This window comes from Mytilus edulis, chromosome 5 (genome assembly GCF_963676685.1).
Source record: "Mytilus edulis chromosome 5, xbMytEdul2.2, whole genome shotgun sequence".
NCBI lineage: Eukaryota > Metazoa > Mollusca > Bivalvia > Mytilida > Mytilidae > Mytilus > Mytilus edulis.
The window spans coordinates 78,516,902-78,528,019 of record NC_092348.1 but is presented as its reverse complement, the minus strand read 5'-3'; the positions used below and the strand labels follow the sequence as shown (position 1 = coordinate 78,528,019).

At 33.3% G+C, this 11,118-nt stretch overlaps 1 long non-coding RNA gene across 1 annotated transcript; it reads left to right on the top strand.

Annotated features, from left to right (window-relative positions):
* Positions 1-4,801: 4,801 nt before the first annotated feature.
* Positions 4,802-8,783, top strand: LOC139524515 (uncharacterized). Its single transcript, XR_011664811.1, has 2 exons — positions 4,802-5,065; positions 6,872-8,783. It is a non-coding gene; the product is annotated as an uncharacterized lncRNA (long non-coding RNA).
* Positions 8,784-11,118: the final 2,335 nt, after the last annotated feature.

Genomic DNA, 11,118 nt, shown 5'->3' with positions numbered 1-11,118 from the left:
ATCATTATTCAGCTACCATGTTATTTTGAAATAGGCTGGGGCGTTTGGGGTTAAACATGTTTTCGTAGGTAAATAATATTGCTGTGGATTTTTTTTATTAGAGTGTAATAGAGTATTACTTTCTATTTGGCTCAATTTTAAAATAGAAGTCACAACGTTCTTGCTCAATCCTGTGTCGCTTTGAAGGTATCATAGTTGTCATCCTCAGCAATGTGTTACTGTAATTTGAATTTCAAAATGACCGAGTGACTTTTTTTGACGCACTGGTCAACTCCACCATAGCGAATCACATGACTTTGACATACTCAGTAAATACCAGCGAAAAATATCATTATAAGTAAAAAATTGTCGCATAAAAATTAAATACACGGGAAATGGCAAAGTTCACGAAGTCTAGTCTGATTAATCATTAAAAAAAAAAGTTCAAGCAAAGGGGGGTGTACGCCCTCTATGCCCCCTCTGGATCTGCCACTGGCAGCAACTAGTAGAAGGAAGAGCCTGCTTATATCCTAACAATTTTTGGAGATACCACCCATATGGAAAGGAAGGCTTAATTGTGCCATTTTTGATCTGGTGTTTAATAGCATTCGTAGATGCCCATTTAGACAGCCGCAAATCCAAAACACCATAGTAAATCAAATATACACAAACCTTTAGATCACACGATAAACTAATCACTATCATAGAGACATATGAAGTCTCCAATAGCAAGTCTATACTTAGCTTAAACAAAACGAAATTACTCCAACAGATAGCATTTACTATCAGAAAAAGATACAGAAGCGGATTTAGAGGGGGTGGCCCCCTTTTTTTTGGAAAAAAATCGGTTGATTATATAGAAAATCACTGAAGCATGACCAGAGCGGCCCCCTCTAAGGCAGTTAGTGGACCCCCGCTTATGAAAATTTCTGGATCCGCCACTGAGATAGATATGTTTGCTACACTAAAACATATTTTTAGCAGACAGATGCATTTCATATTCAAGCATAAACCTATACCTGTACCGAATAATCAGATGTACGAAATACTAGCTAAAACTTAGGTAGAACTATGTACGTTTTATTCAATCAAATCCTATACATAATGATGTTAAGCTAGCTATAAAACCAGGTTTTATCTACATTTTCTATATAAAGAAATGCCTGTACCAGGTCAGGAGTATAACAGTTGTTTTCAATTCGTTTGATGTGTTTAAGCCTTCGATTTGGCCATTTTACAAGGGGCTTTCAGGTTTAAATTTTCCTTGGAGTTCGGTATATTGTTATTTTACTTTATACTCAAACAGAAACTTATATATTATAGAAAGACATAAGAAATATAAAAACCTAAGCAGGAAGATATATGTTATGTTTAAAAATCAACCTCTACGTAATAGGAAGACCTTTGAGATACTAAAACCTGAGCAAGCATATGAAATACTCAAACCTTAGCATACATGTATGTCATCTTTAAAAACAAACCCAAAATTAAAAACATGCAAAACACAAACAATCAACAGAAGAAAGGAATAAAAAACACATTGATTGAGTGTTGGTTGCTTTATGCCAGTGGCAAGTATTTCATGTTTGTTCAGTACGAGAACACTTAACAATAATTACAATATAGGTAGGTCCAGTAATAGCGGTCAACTAAGTTGCAGGTCGAGAAATTTGGACTGCCACCACGGGAAAACGTGGATAAATTGGAAAGGGACGGAAATCGAGCCTTGTAACGGGCCACTCAAAGAGGCGTTACACGGATTCTTAACGAGCAAAGTGCGTGACACTCTCTTCACACGAGGCATGAATTTAACATCACCAATTTGACCGGACGTGGCTGCGTACTTATACATTCAGCACAGTCAAACATACACCCCACTTTGGACAGGGTTTTACTGCCGGTCAGAAGAAGACCTGTAGTGACCATATGTCTATTCCCTAGTCACCTTGCTTGCTGATCTTCACAACCCCGAGTTTAAAAATTCACAAATAAAAAATAACAACTTATCAATCGTTCAGGATAATTAATAAAACACAACGTCAGTGCAACCAATCGTTGTCAACACATCGATCTATTACTGGAAGAAATATAGGGGATCTTGATATTTCACAGTTAATAAAGACAACACCAAAAATGTATCGATGGTTTTTTTTAGTGAATACTATATAACAAACCTATGCAATAAGTAATCATTAATTAAAAGAAAGTAAGGAGTTGTGTTATGATTGACAATGAGACAACTATCCTCAAGAGTGTCTAAATGATGTAGATATAAACAACAATAGGTTACATCACAACCTTTAACAATTAATAAAACCCATACTTTATAGTCAGCTATAAAAGGCCTTAGCATTACAAAATTTGAAACAATTCAAACAAAAAACCGAACGACTAGATTTATGACAAGGCAGTTAAATATTGTGTTCTGCTCTATGGTCGGGTTGTTGTCTCATTGACCCATTCCCAATTTCCATTCTCAATTTTTAATAATAAAAGCAACAAACAGCAACCACTGAATTGCACGCTGCTCACTTGGGACAGCCACAGAAAGGATGGCAAACAGAGGTTAAAACGGCTTTATTCAAGAAATTGGTACGAATTACATAAAACAACATACACACACTAACGATCTACGAATACTGACAATTACACAAAGCTAGTCCAGAGCATGAATGAATCCATAGATAGTTAACGTTCTCGTGGCTTTAATGGTATCTCTGTTTATAGTTAGCAAAGGTATACCCTCGGAGACGAAACTTCCACCAGCAGTATGATAGAAAATGAGACGGAGACTCAACGGCAAAAATAACAGAGCGACATAAAGAAGACAACACACAACCATGACAAGTAGGCAGGTGTCTAAACTCGAACGCTGACCCATTTCTAAACAAATATTATTGAGAAAACGAAACTAACTTTTCTGGTGATCACTTTACTCTCTTAAAGTAGAACTATAAACATCTTTGTCATACACGTGGGAGGTTAAACCAGATTTAATCCAAAATTTCCTCGGAAATACCTGTACCAAGTCAGGAATATGACTGTCTAAGAAAACCAGTTATTCTTTGGCAGAGAAGACCTTTTGAACGCCATTATATCACTGTTTGATCTTAAACATATGTAGATTTGCATACCGAAAGATGATAGATGTACACTAAAAGATAGACAGGCTTATCATGAAGTTCACTTAAGAAAAAGTATTTAAACTTAACGAGATGTAAAAGAGGGGCGAAAGATACAAAAGGGAAGTCAAACTCAAAGATCGAAAATAAGCTTACAACGACATGGCTAAAAAATAAAAGACAAAAAGACAAATAATAGTACACAAGACACAACATAGAAAAACTAAATAGTTAGCAACACGAACCTCAACAAAAACTGGGGGTGATCTCAGGAACTCCGGAAGAGTAAGCAGATCCTGCTCGACACGTGGCACCCGTCGTGTTGCTCATTTTATTACAAATCCAGTACATAGTCTTATGTCAAATTCGTGAAAAGGGAAGCGGATTGTAGTTACGACATAAGGAACATATGCGATATCATCTGTGTAAACATTTAAAGAGATGTAAAAGAGGGGCGAAAGATGCAAAAGGGAAGTCAAACTCAAAGATCGAAAATAAGCTTACAACGACATGGCTAAAAAATAAAAAGACAAAAAAAACAAATAATAGTACACAAAACACAACATAGAAAAACTAAATAGTTAGCAACACGAACCCCAACAAAAACTGGGGGTGATCTCAGGAACTCCGGAAGAGTAAGCAGATCCTGCTCGACACGTGGCACCCGTCGTGTTGCTCATTTTATTACAAATCCAGTACATAGACTTATGTCAAATTCGTGAAAAGGGAAGCGGATTGTAGTTACGACATAAGGAACATATGCGATATCATCTGTGTAAACATTTACATAAAAACATAACTGAATACAAAGGGGTTTTGCATTTTGAGGTCTGACACCTTGATAAGTACAAACATAATGAATATGAACACTGAAAGCACAAAAGTTACTAAAACACTTCGTAACTTCCAAGATCTTGTTGAGTATGACAAATCATGTATTGATGAAGATTATGATAATAATTTAAAAAAAGACCCAGTTGGCACAAAACAATTTACTCTGAGCATAGAAATACGTCTGCAACTTGAACAGTTGAAAGCCTTATTTCACAAAGATATATAAAATTGAAAATATTTTATGTCTTAGAAAATTTGAACTATTCTGGATTTGAACATGCAGTCTTCTTTCGTCACTGCAGGACTTGTCAAGTGTATCAAGTTGGGTAAAATCTTTGAGATGTGCCCCACAACTAATATTGTTTAATTTGTTTTGATTCATTCTGAAAATTGCGGAACAATTGATATATGAACAAGAAAAAGTGATTTCAACTGTGTAACTGAGTTGAAGTTACAATACATTATATGGCCTATGATTTTTTTTTACACTTTTGCAAAGATAAAAAAAAAAACGAAAGATCACAATCAAGAGATTTTTGAAGTTTTCTGAAACACAAAACACATTTAACATTAATATACAAAGTTTCTATGAGGCTTTAAAACTTTTCATATTGCACACATATTTCTGAATAAATTTTGTGGTGTAACATAGCCATTTTCCCAAGCGTTATCCAAAAACATATTGTTTACAGCTAAATTCAGAGATACTTGACATAATTACGTAAAAATATGACAAACATATGTGTATGTTATGTGAAATACCGTTATAACTAATAAACCAGCAGTCCATGTACATTGTCAATCATACATTTTGATTTTAAATATTCAGTATACATAGAAATGAACTGCTCTATTTGACGATTTCTACCTTAGTTTTCGAATGAGTGGTTATATGTTGTCGACAAAATAAATGTAGTACACACGACAACTGGCCTCACATGTTATAACTTATTACACTAAAACATTATTACATGACAGGAATATTTTCCTTTTTATACATTGAATACCATGTTTATTAGAATAAAGCAAAAACTGTTTCAATGTGCTTTGTTACTAATGTCAATTTTGAGGACGATTCTGACAATCCCTTATAACAGGATATTAAGTATTATAGAGAAGCTATATAAAAGGTAAGACTCTTAACTTGTTAATTGAAATACAAGGGATCTTCATAAAGTTGATACATTGCAAGCAAGTTAACTAGTTTCCTGAATAGAGTTATTTAATGCAACTCTTGCTTGTATTTGATTACTACGGAACTTGATAAATTTTACTATGTGTTGCCTGGTTTAAGATTATTTGACACATTTTGAAAATTATATATGACAACCTATTTTGTAACCTAAAGTGTACTGAATGAACTGGATTAAAATTAATACAACTGTAGCATTACACAAATATTTTTAATTTCATCTTTGGGACTTAAGGTGCTCCATACATTATCAACCTTCGTTTTAAACTTGATTTTCTCTATAATTAAGAATATTAATGAATACAGTGATAAAGAAATATCAAATATTTGTGGTCACAATACCCTAAGCAATGTTTGATCAAAACTTATATCAAAATGTGCTGCCTTTGGTCCGTAAAATATGCCCAAGAGTGATATTAGTAGAGTATAGTGGTAGGACAAAAAAGTAAAACTGAATATTACAAGTTCTTTACTTCTAACGATAACATATGGAAAATATTTAGGAAGACATAAACGGTTGATATCAATAGCTTTCAAAAGACGAAACAGGATGAAAAGGACATTTAGTACGAACAACAAATAAGTCATCTTGGTACAGACCCAGCTGGATTCAGAAAGATATAATCAGTTCAAACATTCCGAAATGAAAGCGAACCTCGATCCCAAATACATAAACTTTTTAGTATTTTGGCAGTTTTGCGAATATTCTTTGTGTGTTTTAAAGATATTTATATGAAAGCATTATAATAAGTTTTTGCAGATTCGGCATTGGAGTTTGACGTTTTGTGAATGACTTTTGACTGCGAATTAAATAATTTAGGACAGGTTATAATTTCTGTGGTAGGACATCCTGAAGCTCAGTTAAGTAAAACAACTTTAAGTAAAATCAAACATATAATCGAAGCAGAAACTTTACTGTTTTCCAATGATTTTGTCAAGTAAAGAAGTTATAAATAAAAGCAACAGAAGTATACCGCTGTTCGAAATTCATAAATCGATTGAGAGGAAAACAAATCCGGGTTACAAACTAAAACTGAGGGAACACACATCAAATGTGAGAGGAGAACTACGACACAACAGAAACACAACAGTAAAATGTAACACACACAGAAACGAACTATAATATAACAATGGCCATTTTCCTGACTTGGTACAGGATATTTTAATACTGCAGTTAATTTTCCAATAAAATAAAGCTTATTTTTTCTTCTCTACGTTGCTCTCACTTGACATGGCACTAAGATGTCCTACCACAGAGAAGGTTATCCGTCGAAAAATATAAACTTTGGAGTCAAAAGTCGTTACTTAATTCACTAACAATTTCTTAACAGGAAATAAAACATAATCAATACATTTGCAGATAAGACAACTATTTTTGTATTTTGAGACAAGAAAAATATCACTGGAGAATAGAATCACAGACAATTTGAATGGTCAAACAATTGGTGATGGTGATGATGCAATTTGTGCAGTGTCGATTTATGTCGCTTTCCCCTATAAACCTGCTGGAAGTGTTTTTGTGTTAGGAGCACATTGCTGTAAATGAAGTTATGAATATGAAGTTAATTTTGTGTTTCTTTTTTTCACATATTTGTTTGTTTTATAGTGATTAAAATTATAACCCAAAGTTGACTGCTGTACCCCTATTTTTGACATTTTTACCTTATGTCTTCTTGTTTTATTCACAAATCATTGTTTGTATTTATGCGATTTTACTTTTTATTCTTTTTTTATTTTGTTACAGGAAGCAAAACAATCTACAATTGAAAGAAGCACGGACACTTGGATCTTTAGAAAGATATTTTTATTTTTGGATTCTACAATTTGATGATACGTTTCCGTATAAAATTACTCTTTCAAGCAAAATCCCGTTTACAGTCAAACACATATCGGATGCAATTTCTGCCTTGGTTATTCAGCATCCTGTGTTACGAAAATCCTTTCTAAATAACGGAAGAACTGTGAAATTGGTTGAAATTCCAAATATAGTCGATTACCTTGAGATATTGTCGAAAAAACATTTTGACTCATTGTTCAATAATTTTTCTTTAAACGGCAAATCATGGCGACTTGTTATGTTGGAACCCGATGTGGAATCGACACACACTATAACCATTTTGATCGGTGTTCATCATGCCCTGTCAGATTATATTTATAACCGTCAGATAATAACATCATTTGTTCACAATTTAGATAAGCTTCAACATGGTATGACTCCCTCATCAGACATTGTCTTTAGGCACAGTAAACCGATCGAGGAAATGACACGTGATACACCCATAAGAGAGGTTGGAAGTTGCTATGTCGGTCCAACATATCAGGATAAAAAAGTTCTCACAGCAACAGAGTTATTATTACATGCAGTCAAGAAATTCGGTCATACAAAATCTTCGTTCAGTTCTAGTAGGACATTAAAATGGAAGTTAGGCAAGGAAACATCACAGATTTTTTTTTGATTCAAGACGGAAATGTAAAGGATCAATTACTGCATTACTTTTAACTGTTTGCATCTCATCCTTCATGAAGTTAACACAGACATGTTTGAAAAAGGACGAAGTAGTTAACCTACCTTTCGTGTTTATGGTTAATCTACGTAGATATATAAAAAGCGAAGAAGAGTTCCGAGGGAATGCATCCATAGATGTGCAATGCTATTTACAAATGACGTCATCATTTACCTCGAACAAACAATTCTGGGTTACGGCAAATAATATTTCGATGAAAATTAGAGAGATAGTAGAAAGTGGAAATCTTCTCGTTGCAGCGAAAGACTGGATAGATTCTCCTGTAGCAGCTATAGATTTTACACATGTTGGTTCAACAGATGATTTTATAGAAGAGAAAACTAACATTTGCATCGACGACCTTGAGACCAACACAAATGTCAATCAAGAAAAGTCACCAATATTCAATGTCAATACCAATTCAGTTCGAGGCGAGTTGCAACTTTTAATTTCGTACAGTTCCTCGTTAATGCCTGATATGTTTGCACAAAAGTTTGCTGATGGTATATCTGAAAGTATACAAAATTTAGAAAATGAGCAGCCCAACTGATCAATTTTTGTGTAATATAAAACTACGATCAAAAACTAATCTTGTGAAATAACGAAATTCAGTCATATTGGTTATGCGAGATATTATTTTTTCAAAAAGAAACACAGATCCATTCAACACGATACTATTTTTAAAAATTGTTCGAAAAATGTCAAACAATTTAAACTTGACAATTGCTGATTTGTATATAAATTAGGCCGTTAGTTTCCTCATTTGAATTGTTTATCGAGTTGTCTCGTTTGCAGTCATGCTACTTCTTCTTTCTTATAAAATGAATGCAAATTTGGTATTTACAATGAGACCACAACACTTTGTTTTTAAATAATGTTTAAAGTGGCTCGGGTGTCTTCCTCCGTCTTTGATTTTGAAGTAGCAGATCATAGTTTGTCTAGATCTTTAATAAAATGTGAATATTTTGAGAGCGATATGTAATTCATGTGTAAGACTTTTAATGTTGATATAGGAAATTGTGAGTTTTATGATATTTATGGCTGTATTTGCTAAAAAACACAATATTTTTATTTGATTTTTTTTCAACTTTGCCAAATAAGGGGAGATAACTCAGTTGAAATCATTTTATAATAAAAAGTACTTTGAATTTACCTATCTTTATATGAAGCAAGAAAACAAGTCCGGTAATCAATTTTTTTTATCTTATCTGAAAGCATGTTTTAAGAGCTATCTCCTCACATTTGATCTTAAAATGCTATGGTGCAGTTTCCTTTTATCACAAACAATGGATTTTCCATGCATAATCTATACGAAATGGGACAATTTTGCACAACCTATGGAATGAAAAAAAGTTCCGTGACCAATGTTTTTAATTGGATTTTTTGAAAAGTATGACAAAATTCATTTGACAAACTATAAAAAAAAATCTATTGATTTAATTAAGACACACTAGCCTCCTTAATATATCTTCTAAAAAAAAATCGTTAGATTTATTTTCCAATGATTCAAGATTTTGCTAGGTCTATAGAAACAACAGTAGTATACCGCTGGCCGAAAGTCATAAATCGATTGAGAAAAAACATATCCGGACCACCAACTTAAATCGAGGTAAACACATTAACTATAAGAGGACAACGACGGAACATCAGAATCATCGTAGTGCAACTAAAACAAACGCCATCAACTAAGACACGAAATGATTGATAACAACTGCCATATTTCGGACTTGGTACAGGACATTTTTAGAAGAAATGGTGGATTGAACATGGTTTTATGGCTTGGCAAACCTTCCGCTCATATGTTTATGTTAAAAATATATCGCTTAAATTACAACACTATGCGATAGCAAAACACCACACACAAATAAGCAAGAACACTTATCACAGAGAAACGCACAAATACATGGAATAATAGTCATTACAACATGTAAACCACAGAATAGTAACGAACATCTTCCATTAATGACAACACAGGACAAGACAAGCAGTGAAAAACCTTTGTGATGAATATATAATCTTTCAATTTATACAATTTATAATTATTTTCACAATACTAGTCCAAACAATTTTTATGATTATGACGGTATTGAGACACTATTTTAAATTAGTGCTGTGACGACGTTATAATTATTTTGACTAATACAAAACTAGTATCCATTGAAAATGGAAACAAAATAGACCATAGTGACAAACAAAACATATGTGACGCACCAAAAGTACAGAACTCAAAACACAAACAATAAACGACACGAAATAACACAATATCCAACCAAACACCCAATAGAAACATCATTACTAAATACATGAATGTTCAAACGAGGGTTACTGTTGCGAGTACTAAGGGACGACATCAAAAATAAAGGATGGACAAAAAACAAAATCGGGGTAACAAACTAAAACTGAGGGAAACGCATTAAATATAAGTGGAGAACTACGACACAACACTACAATGTAACACACACAGAAACTGACCAAGCATCAGAAAAAATCCCACGATAATAACAAATAAAACATCAAAACCAAATACATGAATTTGGGATAGACAAGTACCGTGACACGTGTTATCGCAATGTGAATTTACACAAAAGATCGATGCAGGATAAAAAAAACTTAAATCAAATAGTTTGGGGCTGGGGGGGGGGGGGGGGGGTGGTTAAAATTCTGCAAGTTTTGTATATCTAAAATTGATTTTTACATATATCCCTATTGGTAAATCAATTTTTTCCAAATTAAGTTAAGAGGGGGGTTGGGGAATGGGTTGGGGTGTCAGTGAAAAACTATGTGAATTAAGTTTTTTTTATCCTACATTGAACTTTTGATGTCGTACCTAAAGTTGATCAAATCATCTACTGTATTTATAAAAATATGTTACAAATACAATTCTTTAAACAGCGAGTAAACAGGACAATAAACTTATATTTATTTAAAGGTATAGTAAGACGAAACCATGAAGCAATCCAACCACTAAAATATAAAAGACAAAATGAGGGAAAAACAAGCAGCAGTCCATAAAACTTATGATTGAGCAGCGTGAACACATGAGCTTGATGGTATTATCTTGTCTTAACCTAAAAAAAAACACATTAAAGATACCAGGCTAATGAATTTGTACCCAAGACGCTTGTTTCGTCTCCATAAAATTTAGCAGTGACTCGCTCAAATTAAAACATTCGGCAGGCCAAATCAAATAAGAAGCTGTAGAGCTTTAAAAAACGAATATAATTCATCATGACATGTACATGGTATTTTATAACATAAAATAATGACCGTGAACGTGAACAATTGGAAGTAAAACACGATACAGTATGAAGAAGAATCATGATCCATAACTAAAGTAAATATAATGAGATTCACAAAATCAAAACGGAGAACTAAATCAAAAGCAACACACATCATATACAGAATGTGAAGCTCCTTACTTTTCATGACAGATGAAACACACATTCAGAGATTTTATAAACGAAGGCAGTTGCTTTTGATGAGAAAA